This window comes from Phalangium opilio, unplaced genomic scaffold (assembly GCF_054372755.1).
Source record: "Phalangium opilio isolate 3A_F unplaced genomic scaffold, DU_Popi_V2 ptg000056l_1, whole genome shotgun sequence".
Taxonomy (NCBI): Eukaryota; Metazoa; Arthropoda; class Arachnida; order Opiliones; family Phalangiidae; genus Phalangium; species Phalangium opilio.
Window position 1 is genome coordinate 3683084 of NW_028324175.1, and position 12486 is coordinate 3695569.

The 12486-nt window shown below is 48.1% G+C and overlaps 2 non-coding genes across 2 annotated transcripts; both read right to left on the minus strand.

The window, feature by feature from the left end:
- Positions 1 to 4755: 4755 nt before the first annotated feature.
- Positions 4756 to 4828, minus strand: TRNAS-GCU (transfer RNA serine (anticodon GCU)). The gene has a single exon. It is a non-coding gene; the product is annotated as a tRNA-Ser (tRNA).
- A 2571-nt stretch (positions 4829 to 7399) lies between these two features.
- Positions 7400 to 7472, minus strand: TRNAS-GCU (transfer RNA serine (anticodon GCU)). Its single transcript has one exon. It is a non-coding gene; the product is annotated as a tRNA-Ser (tRNA).
- Positions 7473 to 12486: the final 5014 nt, after the last annotated feature.

The following is a 12486-nucleotide window of genomic DNA, read 5'->3' on the forward strand; positions in this document are numbered from 1 at the left end:
CAGGTATTGTGGAAAACTCTGGCATTTTACGTTACATCTGAGACCTCACAACACCGCTCCCGGATGGGCTCGAACCACCAACCTATTGGTTAACAGCCGAACGCGCTAACCATTGAGCCACGGAAGCTCAGAAATTAAATGGTTGTCAGGTATTGTGGATAAGTTATGACTTATTACGTTACATCTGAGACCCTACAACACCTCTCTCGGTTGGGCTCGAACCACCAACCTTTCGGTTAACAGCCGAACGCGCTAACCGTTGCGCCAAGGAAGCCCAAGAATTAAATGTTCGTCAGGTATTGTGGAAAAACCTTGACTTTTTACGTCACTTCTGAGACCTCACAACACCGCTCCCGGATGGGCTCGAACCACCAACCTATTGGTTAACAGCCGAACGCGCTAACCATTGAGCCACGGAAGCCCAAAAATTAAATGTTCGTCAGGTATTGTGGAAAAACTCTGACATTTTACGTTACATCTGAGACCTCACAACACCGCTACCGGATGGGCTCGAACCACCAACCTATTGGTTAACAGCCGAGCGCGCTAACCATTGCGCCACGGAAGCCCAAAATTTAAATGGTCGTCAGGTGTTGTGGAAAAAACCTTGACTTTTTACGTCACATCTGAGACGTCACAACACCGCTCCCGGATGGGCTCGAACCACACACCTATTGGTTAACAGCCGAACGCGCTAACCTTTGAGCCACGGAAGCTCAGAAATTAAATGGTTGTCAGGTTTTGTAGATAAGTTATGACTTTCTACGTTACATATGAGATCCCACACCACCGCTCCCGGGTGGGCTCGAACCACCAACCTATAGGTTAACAGCCGAACGCGCTAACCATTGAGCCACGGAAGCCCAAAAATTACATGCTCGTCAGGTATTGTGTAAAAACCTTGACTTTTTGCGTCACATCTGAGACCTGACAACACCGCTCCCGGATGGGCTCGAACAACCCACCTATTGGTTAACAGCCGAACGCGCTAACCATTGCGCCACGGAAGCCCAAAAATTAAATGTTCGTCAGGTATTGTGGAAAACTCTGGCATTTTACGTTACATCTGAGACCTCACAACACCGCTCCCGGATGGGCTCGAACCACCAACCTATTGGTTAACAGCCGAACGCGCTAACCATTGAGCCACGGAAGCTCAGAAATTAAATGGTTGTCAGGTATTGTGGATAAGTTATGACTTATTACGTTACATCTGAGACCCTACAACACCTCTCTCGGTTGGGCTCGAACCACCAACCTTTCGGTTAACAGCCGAACGCGCTAACCATTGCGCCAAGGAAGCCCAAAAAATAAATGGTCGTCAGGTATTGTGGAAAAACTTTGTCTTTCTACGTTACATTTGAGATCCCACAACACCGCTCCCGGGTGGGCTCGAACCACCACCCTATTGGTTAAAAGCTGAACGCGCTAACCATTGCGCCACGGAAGTTAAAAAATTAAATGCTCGTCAGGTATTGTGTAAAAACCTTGACTTTTTACGTCACATCTGAGACCTCACAACACCGCTCCCGGGTGGGCTCGAACCACCAACCTATTGGTTAACAGCCGAAAGCGCAAACCATTGAGCCACGGAAGCTCAGAAATTAAATGGTCGTCACGTATTGTGGAAAAACTTAGGCTTTCTACGTTACATTTGAGATCCCACAACACCGCTCCCGGGTGGGCTCGAAAAACCAACCTATTGGTTAACAGCCGAACGCGTTAACCATTGCGCCACGGAAGCCCAAAAATTAAATGGTCGTCAGGTATTGTGGAAAAACTTTGGCTTTCTACGTTACGTTTGAGATCCCACAACGCCGCTCCCGGGTGGGCTCGAACCACTAACCTATTTGTTAACTGCTGAACGCGCTAACCATTGCGCCACGGAAGCCCAAAAATTTAATGCTCGTCAGGTATTGTGTAAAAACCTTGACTTTTTACGTCACATCTGAGACCTCACAACACCGCTCCCGGATGGGCTCGAACCACCAACCTATTGGTTAACAGCCGAAAGCGCTAACCATTGAGCCACGGAAGCTCAGAAATTAAATGGTTGTCACGTATTGTGGAAAAGTTTTGAATTTTTACGCTACATCTGAGACCCCACAACACCTCTCCCGGGTGGGCTCGAACCTTCAACCTTTCGATTAACAGCTGAACGCGCTAATCATTGCGCCACGGAAGCCCAAAAATTAAATGGTCGTCAGGTATTGTGGAAAAACTTTGGCTTTCTACTTTACGTTTTAGATCCCACAACACCGCGCCCGGGAGGGCTCGAACCACCAACCTATTGGTTAACAGCCGAACGCCCTAACCATTGCGCCACGGAAGCCCAAAAATTAAATCGTCAGGTATTGTGGAAAAACTTTGGCTTTCTACGTTACATTTGAGATCCCACAACGCCGCTCCCGGGTGGGCTCGAACCACTAACCTATTGGTTAACAGCCGAACGCGCTAACCATTGAGCCACGGAGGCTCAGAAATTAAATGGTTGTCACGTATTGTGGAAACGTTTTGGATTTTACGCTACATCTGAGACCCCACAACACCTCTCCCGGGTGGGCTCGAACCACCAACCTTTCGATTAACAGCTGAACGCGCTAACCATTGCGCCACGGAAGGCCAAAAATTCAATGTTCGTCAGGTATTGTGGAAAAACTCTGACATTTTATGTTACATCTGAGACGTCACAACACCGCTCCCGGGAGGGCTCAAACCACCAGTCTTTTGAACAGCAGCTGAACGCGCTAACCATTGCGCAACGGAAGCCCAAAAATTAAATGGTCGTCCGGTATTGTGGAAAAACTTTGACTTTTTACGTAACATCTGAGACCTCATAGCACCGCTCCCGGGTGTGCTCGAACCACCAACCTTTCTGTTAACAGCCGAACGCGCTAACGATTGCGCCACGGAAGCCCAAAAATTAAATGGTCGTCCGGTATTGTGGAAAAACCTTGACTTTTTACGTCACATCTGAGACGTCACAACACCGCTCCCGGATGGGCACGAACCACCAACCTATTGGTTAACAGGCGAACGCGCTTACCATTGAGCCACGGAAGCTCAGAATTTAAATGGTTGTCACGTATTGCGGAAATGTTTTGACTTTTTACGCTACATCTGAGACCCCACAACACCTCTCTCGGGTGGGCTCGAACCTTCAACCTTTCGATTAACAGCTGAACGCGCTAATCATTGCGCCACGGAAGCCCAAAAATTAAATGGTCGTCAGGTGCTGTGGAAAAAACCTTGACTTTTTACGTCACATCTGAGACGTCACAACACCGCTCCCGGATGGGCTCGAACCACACACCTATTCGTTAACAGCCGAACGCGCTAACCTTTGAGCCAAGGAAGCCCAAAAATTTAATGGTCGTCAGGTATTGTGGCAAAACTTTGGCTTTCTACGTTACATTTGAGATCCCACACCACCGGTCCCGGGTGGGCTCGAACCACCAACCTATTGGTTAACAGCCGAACGCGCTAACCATTGAGCCACGGAAGCTCAGAAATTAAATGGTTGTCACGTATTGTGGATAGGCTTTGACTTTTTACACTACATCTGAGACCCCACAACACCTCTTCCGGGTGGGCTTGAACCGCCAGCCTTTCGATTAACAGCTGAACGCGCTGACCATTGCGCCACGGAAGCCCAAAAATTAAATGGTCGTCAGGTATTGTGGAAAAATTTTGGCTTTCAACGTTACATTTGAGATCCCAAAATACCGCTCCCGGGTTGGCTCGAACCACCAACCTATTGGTTAACAGCCGAATTCGCTAACCATTGAGCCACGGAAGCTCAGAATTTAAGTGGTTGTCACATATTGTGGAAAAGTTTTAACATTTTACGTTACATCTGAGACGTCACAACACCGCTCCCGGATGGGCTCGAACCACCAACCTTTCGATTAACAGCTGAACGCGCTAACCATTGCGCCACGGAATCCCAAAAATTAAATGCTCGTCAGGTATTGTGTAAAAACCTTGACTTTTTACGTCACATCTGAGACCTCACAACACCGCTCCCGGATGGGCTATAACCACCAACCTATTGGTTAACAGCCGAACGCGCTAACCATTGCGCCACGGAAGCCCAAAAGTTAAATACTCGTCAGGTATTGTGTAAAAACCTTGACTTCTTACGTCACATCTGAGACCTCACAACACCGCTCCCGGATGGGCTCGAACCACCAACCTATTGGGTAACAGCCGAACGCGCTAACCATAGCGCCAAGGAAGCCCAAAAGTTTAATGCTCGTCAGGTATTGTGTAAAAACCTTGCCTTTTTACGTCACATCTGAGACCTCACAACACCGCTCCCGGATGGGCTCGTACCACCAACCTATTGGTTAACAGCCGAACGCGCTAAACATTGCGCCACGGCAGCCCAAAAGTTAAATGCTCGTCAGGTATTGTGTAAAAACCTTGACTTTTTACGTCACATCTGAGACCTCACAACACCGCTCCCGGATGGGCTCGAACCACCAACCTATTGGTTAACAGCCGAACGCGCTAAACATTGCGCCACGGAAGCCCAAATGTTAAATGCTCGTCAGGTATTGTGTAAAAACCTTGACTTTTTACGTCACATCTGAGACCTCACAACACCGCTCCCGGATGGGCTCGAACCACCAACCTATTGGTTAACAGCCGAACGCGCTAACCATTGCGCCACGGAACCCCAAAAGTTAAATGCTCGTCAGGTATTGTGTAAAAACCTTGATTTTTTACCTCAAATCTGAGACCTCACGACACCGCTCCCGGATGGGGTCGAACCACCAACCTATTGGTTAGCAGCCGAACGCGCTAACCATTGCGCCACGGAAGCCCAAAAATTAAATGGTCGTCATTTATTGTGCAAAAACTTTGGCTTTCTACGTTACATTTGAGATCACACAACACCGCTCCCGGATGGGCTCGAACCACAAACCTATTGGTTAACAGCCGAACGCGCTAACCATTGAGCCACGGAAGCTCAGAAATTAAATGATTGTCACGTATTGTGGATAAGTTTTGACTTTTTACGCTACATATGAGACCCCACAACACCTCTCCCGGGTGGGCTCGAACCTTCAACCTTTCGATTAACAGCTGAACGCGCTAATCATTGCGCCACGGAAGCCCAAAAATTAAATGTTCGTCAGGTATTGTGAAAAACTCAGACATTTTACGTTACATCTGAGACCTCACAACACCGCATCCCGGATGGGCTCGAACCACAAACCTATTGGTTAACAGCTGAACGCGCTAATCATTGAGCCACGGAAGCCCAGAAATTAAATGGTTGTCACGTATTGTGGAAAAGTTTTGACTTTTTACGCTACATCTGAGACCCCACAACACCTCTCCCGGGTGGGCTCGTACCACCAACCTCTCGATTAACAGCTGAACGCGCTAACCATTGCGCCACGGAAGCCCAAAAATTCAATGTTCGACAGGTATTGTGGAAAAACCTTGACTTCTTACGTCACATCTGAGACCTCACAACACCGCTCCCGGATGGGCTCGAACCACCAACCTATTGGTTAACAGCCGAACGCGCTAACCATTGAGCCACGGAAGCTCAGAAATTAAATGATTGTCACGTATTGTGGATAAGTTTTGACTTTTTACGCTACATATGAGACCCCACAACACCTCTCCCGGGTGGGCTCGAACCTTCAACCTTTCGATTAACAGCTGAACGCGCTAATCATTGCGCCACGGAAGCCCAAAAATTAAATGTTCGTCAGGTATTGTGAAAAACTCAGACATTTTACGTTACATCTGAGACCTCACAACACCGCATCCCGGATGGGCTCGAACCACAAACCTATTGGTTAACAGCTGAACGCGCTAATCATTGAGCCACGGAAGCCCAGAAATTAAATGGTTGTCACGTATTGTGGAAAAGTTTTGACTTTTTACGCTACATCTGAGACCCCACAACACCTCTCCCGGGTGGGCTCGTACCACCAACCTCTCGATTAACAGCTGAACGCGCTAACCATTGCGCCACGGAAGCCCAAAAATTCAATGTTCGACAGGTATTGTGGAAAAACTCTGACATTTTATGTTACATTTGAGACGTCACAACACCGCTCCCGGGAGAGCTCAAACCACCAGTCTTTTGAATAGCAGCTGAACGCGCTAACCATTGCGCCACGGAAGCCCAAAAATTAAATGGTCGTCAGGTATTGTGGAAAAACTTTGGCTTTCTACGTTACATTTGAGATCACACAACACCGCTCCCGGGTGGGCTCGAACCACCAACCTATTGGTTAACAGCCGAGCGCGCTAACCATTGCGCCACGGAAGCCCAAAAGTTAAATGCTCGTCATTTATTGTGCAAAAACTTTGGCTTTCTACGTTACATTTCAGATCCCACAACACCGCTCCCGGGTGGGCTCGAACCACCAACTATTGGTTAACAGCCGAACGCGCTAACCATTGAGCCACGGAAGCTCAGAAATTAAATGGTTGTCAGGTATTGTGGAAAACCTTGACTTTTAACGTCACATCTGAGACCTCACAACACCGCTCCCGGATGGGCTCGAACCACCAACTTATTGGTTAACAGCCGAACGCGCTAACCATTGCGCCACGGAAGCCCAAAAATTCAATGTTCGACAGGTATTGTGGAAAAACTCTGACATTTTATGTTACATTTGAGACGTCACAACACCGCTCCCGGGAGAGCTCAAACCACCAGTCTTTTGAATAGCAGCTGAACGCGCTAACCATTGCGCCACGGAAGCCCAAAAGTTAAATGCTCGTCAGGTATTATGTAAAAACCTTGACTTTTTACGTCACATCTGAGACCTCACAACACCGCTCCCGGATGGGCTCGAACCACCAACCTATTGGTTAACAGCCGAACGCGCTAACCATAGCGCCAAGGAAGCCCAAAAGTTTAATGCTCGTCAGGTATTGTGTAAAAACCTTGCCTTTTTACGTCACATCTGAGACCTCACAACACCGCTCCCGGATGGGCTCGAACCACCAACCTATTGGTTAACAGCCGAACGCGCTAAACATTGCGCCACGGCAGCCCAAAAGTTAAATGCTCGTCAGGTATTGTGTAAAAACCTTGACTTTTTACGTCACATCTGAGACCTCACAACACCGCTCCCGGATGGGCTCGAACCACCAACCTATTGGTTAACAGCCGAACGCGCTAAACATTGCGCCACGGAAGCCCAAATGTTAAATGCTCGTCAGGTATTGTGTAAAAACCTTGACTTTTTACGTCACATCTGAGACCTCACAACACCGCTCCCGGATGGGCTCGAACCACCAACCTATTGGTTAACAGCCGAACGCGCTAACCATTGCGCCACGGAACCCCAAAAGTTAAATGCTCGTCAGGTATTGTGTAAAAACCTTGATTTTTTACGTCAAATCTGAGACCTCACGACACCGCTCCCGGATGGGGTCGAACCACCAACCTATTGGTTAGCAGCCGAACGCGCTAACCATTGCGCCACGGAAGCCCAAAAATTAAATGGTCGTCATTTATTGTGCAAAAACTTTGGCTTTCTACGTTACATTTGAGATCACACAACACCGCTCCCGGATGGGCTCGAACCACAAACCTATTGGTTAACAGCCGAACGCGCTAACCGTTGAGCCACGGAAGCTCAGAAATTAAATGATTGTCACGTATTGTGGATAAGTATTGACTTTTTACGCTACATATGAGACCCCACAACACCTCTCCCGGGTGGGCTCGAACCTTCAACCTTTCGATTAACAGCTGAACGCGCTAATCATTGCGCCACGGAAGCCCAAAAATTAAATGTTCGTCAGGTATTGTGAAAAACTCAGACATTTTACGTTACATCTGAGACCTCACAACACCGCATCCCGGATGGGCTCGAACCACAAACCTATTGGTTAACAGCTGAACGCGCTAATCATTGAGCCACGGAAGCCCAGAAATTAAATGGTTGTCACGTATTGTGGAAAAGTTTTGACTTTTTACGCTACATCTGAGACCCCACAACACCTCTCCCGGGTGGGCTCGTACCACCAACCTCTCGATTAACAGCTGAACGCGCTAACCATTGCGCCACGGAAGCCCAAAAATTCAATGTTCGACAGGTATTGTGGAAAAACCTTGACTTCTTACGTCACATCTGAGACCTCACAACACCGCTCCCGGATGGGCTCGAACCACCAACCTATTGGTTAACAGCCGAACGCGCTAACCATTGAGCCACGGAAGCTCAGAAATTAAATGATTGTCACGTATTGTGGATAAGTTTTGACTTTTTACGCTACATATGAGACCCCACAACACCTCTCCCGGGTGGGCTCGAACCTTCAACCTTTCGATTAACAGCTGAACGCGCTAATCATTGCGCCACGGAAGCCCAAAAATTAAATGTTCGTCAGGTATTGTGAAAAACTCAGACATTTTACGTTACATCTGAGACCTCACAACACCGCATCCCGGATGGGCTCGAACCACAAACCTATTGGTTAACAGCTGAACGCGCTAATCATTGAGCCACGGAAGCCCAGAAATTAAATGGTTGTCACGTATTGTGGAAAAGTTTTGACTTTTTACGCTACATCTGAGACCCCACAACACCTCTCCCGGGTGGGCTCGTACCACCAACCTCTCGATTAACAGCTGAACGCGCTAACCATTGCGCCACGGAAGCCCAAAAATTCAATGTTCGACAGGTATTGTGGAAAAACTCTGACATTTTATGTTACATTTGAGAGGTCACAACACCGCTCCCGGGAGAGCTCAAACCACCAGTCTTTTGAATAGCAGCTGAACGCGCTAACCATTGCGCCACGGAAGCCCAAAAATTAAATGGTCGTCAGGTATTGTGGAAAAACTTTGGCTTTCTACGATACATTTGAGATCACACAACACCGCTCCCGGGTGGGCTCGAACCACCAACCTATTGGTTAACAGCCGAGCGCGCTAACCATTGCGCCACGGAAGCCCAAAAGTTAAATGCTCGTCATTTATTGTGCAAAAACTTTGGCTTTCTAGGTTACATTTCAGATCCCACAACACCGCTCCCGGGTGGGCTCGAACCACCAACTATTGGTTAACAGCCGAACGCGCTAACCATTGAGCCACGGAAGCTCAGAAATTAAATGGTTGTCAGGTATTGTGGAAAACCTTGACTTTTAACGTCACATCTGAGACCTCACAACACCGCTCCCGGATGGGCTCGAACCACCAACTTATTGGTTAACAGCCGAACGCGCTAACCATTGCGCCACGGAAGCCCAAAAATTCAATGTTCGACAGGTATTGTGGAAAAACTCTGACATTTTATGTTACATTTGAGACGTCACAACACCGCTCCCGGGAGAGCTCAAACCACCAGTCTTTTGAATAGCAGCTGAACGCGCTAACCATTGCGCCACGGAAGCCCAAAAGTTAAATGCTCGTCAGGTATTATGTAAAAACCTTGACTTTTTACGTCACATCTGAGACCTCACAACACCGCTCCCGGATGGGCTCGAACCACCAACCTATTGGTTAACAGCCGAACGCGCTAACCATTGCGCCACGGAAGCCCAAAAGTTCAATATTCGTCAGGTATTGTGGAAAAACTCTGACATTTTATGTTACATCTGAGACGTCACAACACCGCTCCCGGAAGGGCTCAAACCACCAGTCTTTTGAGTAGCAGCTGAACGCGCTAACCATTGCGCCACGGAAGCCCAAAAATTAAATGGTCGTCCGGTATTGTGGAAAATCCTGGACTTTTTACGTAACATCTGAGACCTCATAGCACCGCTCCCGGGTGTGCTCGAACCACCAACCTTTCTGTTAACAGCCGAACGCGCTAACGATTGCGCCACGGAAGCCCCTGAAATTAAATGGTCGTCCGGTATTGTGGAAAAACCTGGACTTTTTACGTCACATCTGAGACGTCACAACACCGCTCCCGGATGGGCTCGAACCACCAACCTTTCGGTTAACAGCCGAACGCGCTAACCATTGAGCCACGGAAGCTCAGAAATTAAATGGTTTTCACGTATTGCGGAAAAGTTTTGACTTTTTACGCTACATCTGAGACCCCACAACACCTCTCTCGGGTGGGCTCGAACCTTCAACCTTTCGATTAACAGCTGAACGCGCTAATCATTGCGCCACGGAAGCCCAAAAATTAAATGGTCGTCAGGTACTGTGGAAAAACATTGGCTTTCTACGTTACGTTTGAGATCCCACAACACCGCGCCCGGGTGGGCTCGAACCACCAACCTAATGGTTAACAGCCGAACGCCCTAACCATTGCGCCACGGAAGCCCAAAAATTAAATGATCGTCAGGTATTGTGGAAAAACTTTGGCTTTCTACGTTACATTTGAGATCCCACAACGCCGCTCCCGGGTGGGTTCGAACCACCAACCTATTGGTTAACAGCCGAACGCGCTAACCATTGCGCCACGGAAGCCCAAAAATTCAATGTTCGACAGGTATTGTGGAAAAACTCTGACATTTTATGTTACATTTGAGACGTCACAACACCGCTCCCGGGAGAGCTCAAACCACCTGTCTTTTGAATAGCAGCTGAACGCGCTAACCATTGCGCCACGGAAGCCCAAAAATTAAATGTTCGTCAGGTATTGTGGAAAAACTCTGACATTTTACGTTACATCTGAGACCTCACAACACCGCTACCGGATGGGCTCGAACCACCAACCTATTGGTTAACAGCCGAACGCGCTAACCATTGCGCCACGGAAGCCCAAAATTTAAATGGTCGTCAGGTGTTGTGGAAAAAACCTTGACTTTTTACGTCACATCTGAGACGTCACAACACCGCTCCCGGATGGGCTCGAACCACACACCTATTGGTTAACAGCCGAACGCGCTAACCTTTGAGCCACGGAAGCTCAGAAATTAAATGGTTGTCAGGTTTTGTAGATAAGTTATGACTTTCTACGTTACATATGAGATCCCACACCACCGCTCCCGGGTGGGCTCGAACCACCAACCTATAGGTTAACAGCCGAACGCGCTAACCATTGAGCCACGGAAGCCCAAAAATTACATGCTCGTCAGGTATTGTGTAAAAACCTTGACTTTTTGCGTCACATCTGAGACCTGACAACACCGCTCCCGGATGGGCTCGAACAACCCACCTATTGGTTAACAGCCGAACGCGCTAACCATTGCGCCACGGAAGCCCAAAAATTAAATGTTCGTCAGGTATTGTGGAAAACTCTGACATTTTACGTTACATCTGAGACCTCACAACACCGCTCCCGGATGGGCTCGAACCACCAACCTATTGGTTAACAGCCGAACGCGCTAACCATTGAGCCACGGAAGCTCAGAAATTAAATGGTTGTCAGGTATTGTGGATAAGTTATGACTTATTACGTTACATCTGAGACCCTACAACACCTCTCTCGGTTGGGCTCGAACCACCAACCTTTCGGTTAACAGCCGAACGCGCTAACCATTGCGCCAAGGAAGCCCAAAAAATAAATGGTCGTCAGGTATTGTGGAAAAACTTTGTCTTTCTACGTTACATTTGAGATCCCACAACACCGCTCCCGGGTGGGCTCGAACCACCACCCTATTGGTTAAAAGCTGAACGCGCTAACCATTGCGCCACGGAAGTTAAAAAATTAAATGCTCGTCAGGTATTGTGTAAAAACCTTGACTTTTTACGTCACATCTGAGACCTCACAACACCGCTCCCGGATGGGCTCGAACCACACACCTATTGGTTAACAGCCGAACGCGCTAACCTTTGAGCCACGGAAGCTCAGAAATTAAATGGTTGTCAGGTTTTGTAGATAAGTTATGACTTTCTACGTTACATATGAGATCCCACACCACCGCTTCCGGGTGGGCTCGAACCACCAACCTATAGGTTAACAGCCGAACGCGCTAACCATTGAGCCACGGAAGCCCAAAAATTAAATGCTCGTCAGGTATTGTGTAAAAACCTTGACTTTTTGCGTCACATCTGAGACCTGACAACACCGCTCCCGGATGGGCTCGAACAACCCACCTATTGGTTAACAGCCGAACGCGCTAACCATTGCGCCACGGAAGCCCAAAAATTAAATGTTCGTCAGGTATTGTGGAAAACTCTGACATTTTACGTTACATCTGAGACCTCACAACACCGCTCCCGGATGGGCTCGAACCACCAACCTATTGGTTAACAGCCGAACGCGCTAACCATTGAGCCACGGAAGCTCAGAAATTAAATGGTTGTCAGGTATTGTGGATAAGTTATGACTTATTACGTTACATCTGAGACCCTACAACACCTCTCTCGGTTGGGCTCGAACCACCAACCTATTGGTTAACAGCCGAACGCGCTAACCATTGCGCCACGGAAGCCCAAAAATTAAATGGTCGTCATTTATTGTGCAAAAACTTTGGCTTTCTACGTTACATTTGAGATCCCACAACACCGCTCCCGGGTGGGCTCGAACCACCAACCTATTGGTTAACAGCCGAACGCGCTAACCATTGAGCCACGGAAGCTAAGAAATTAAATGGTTG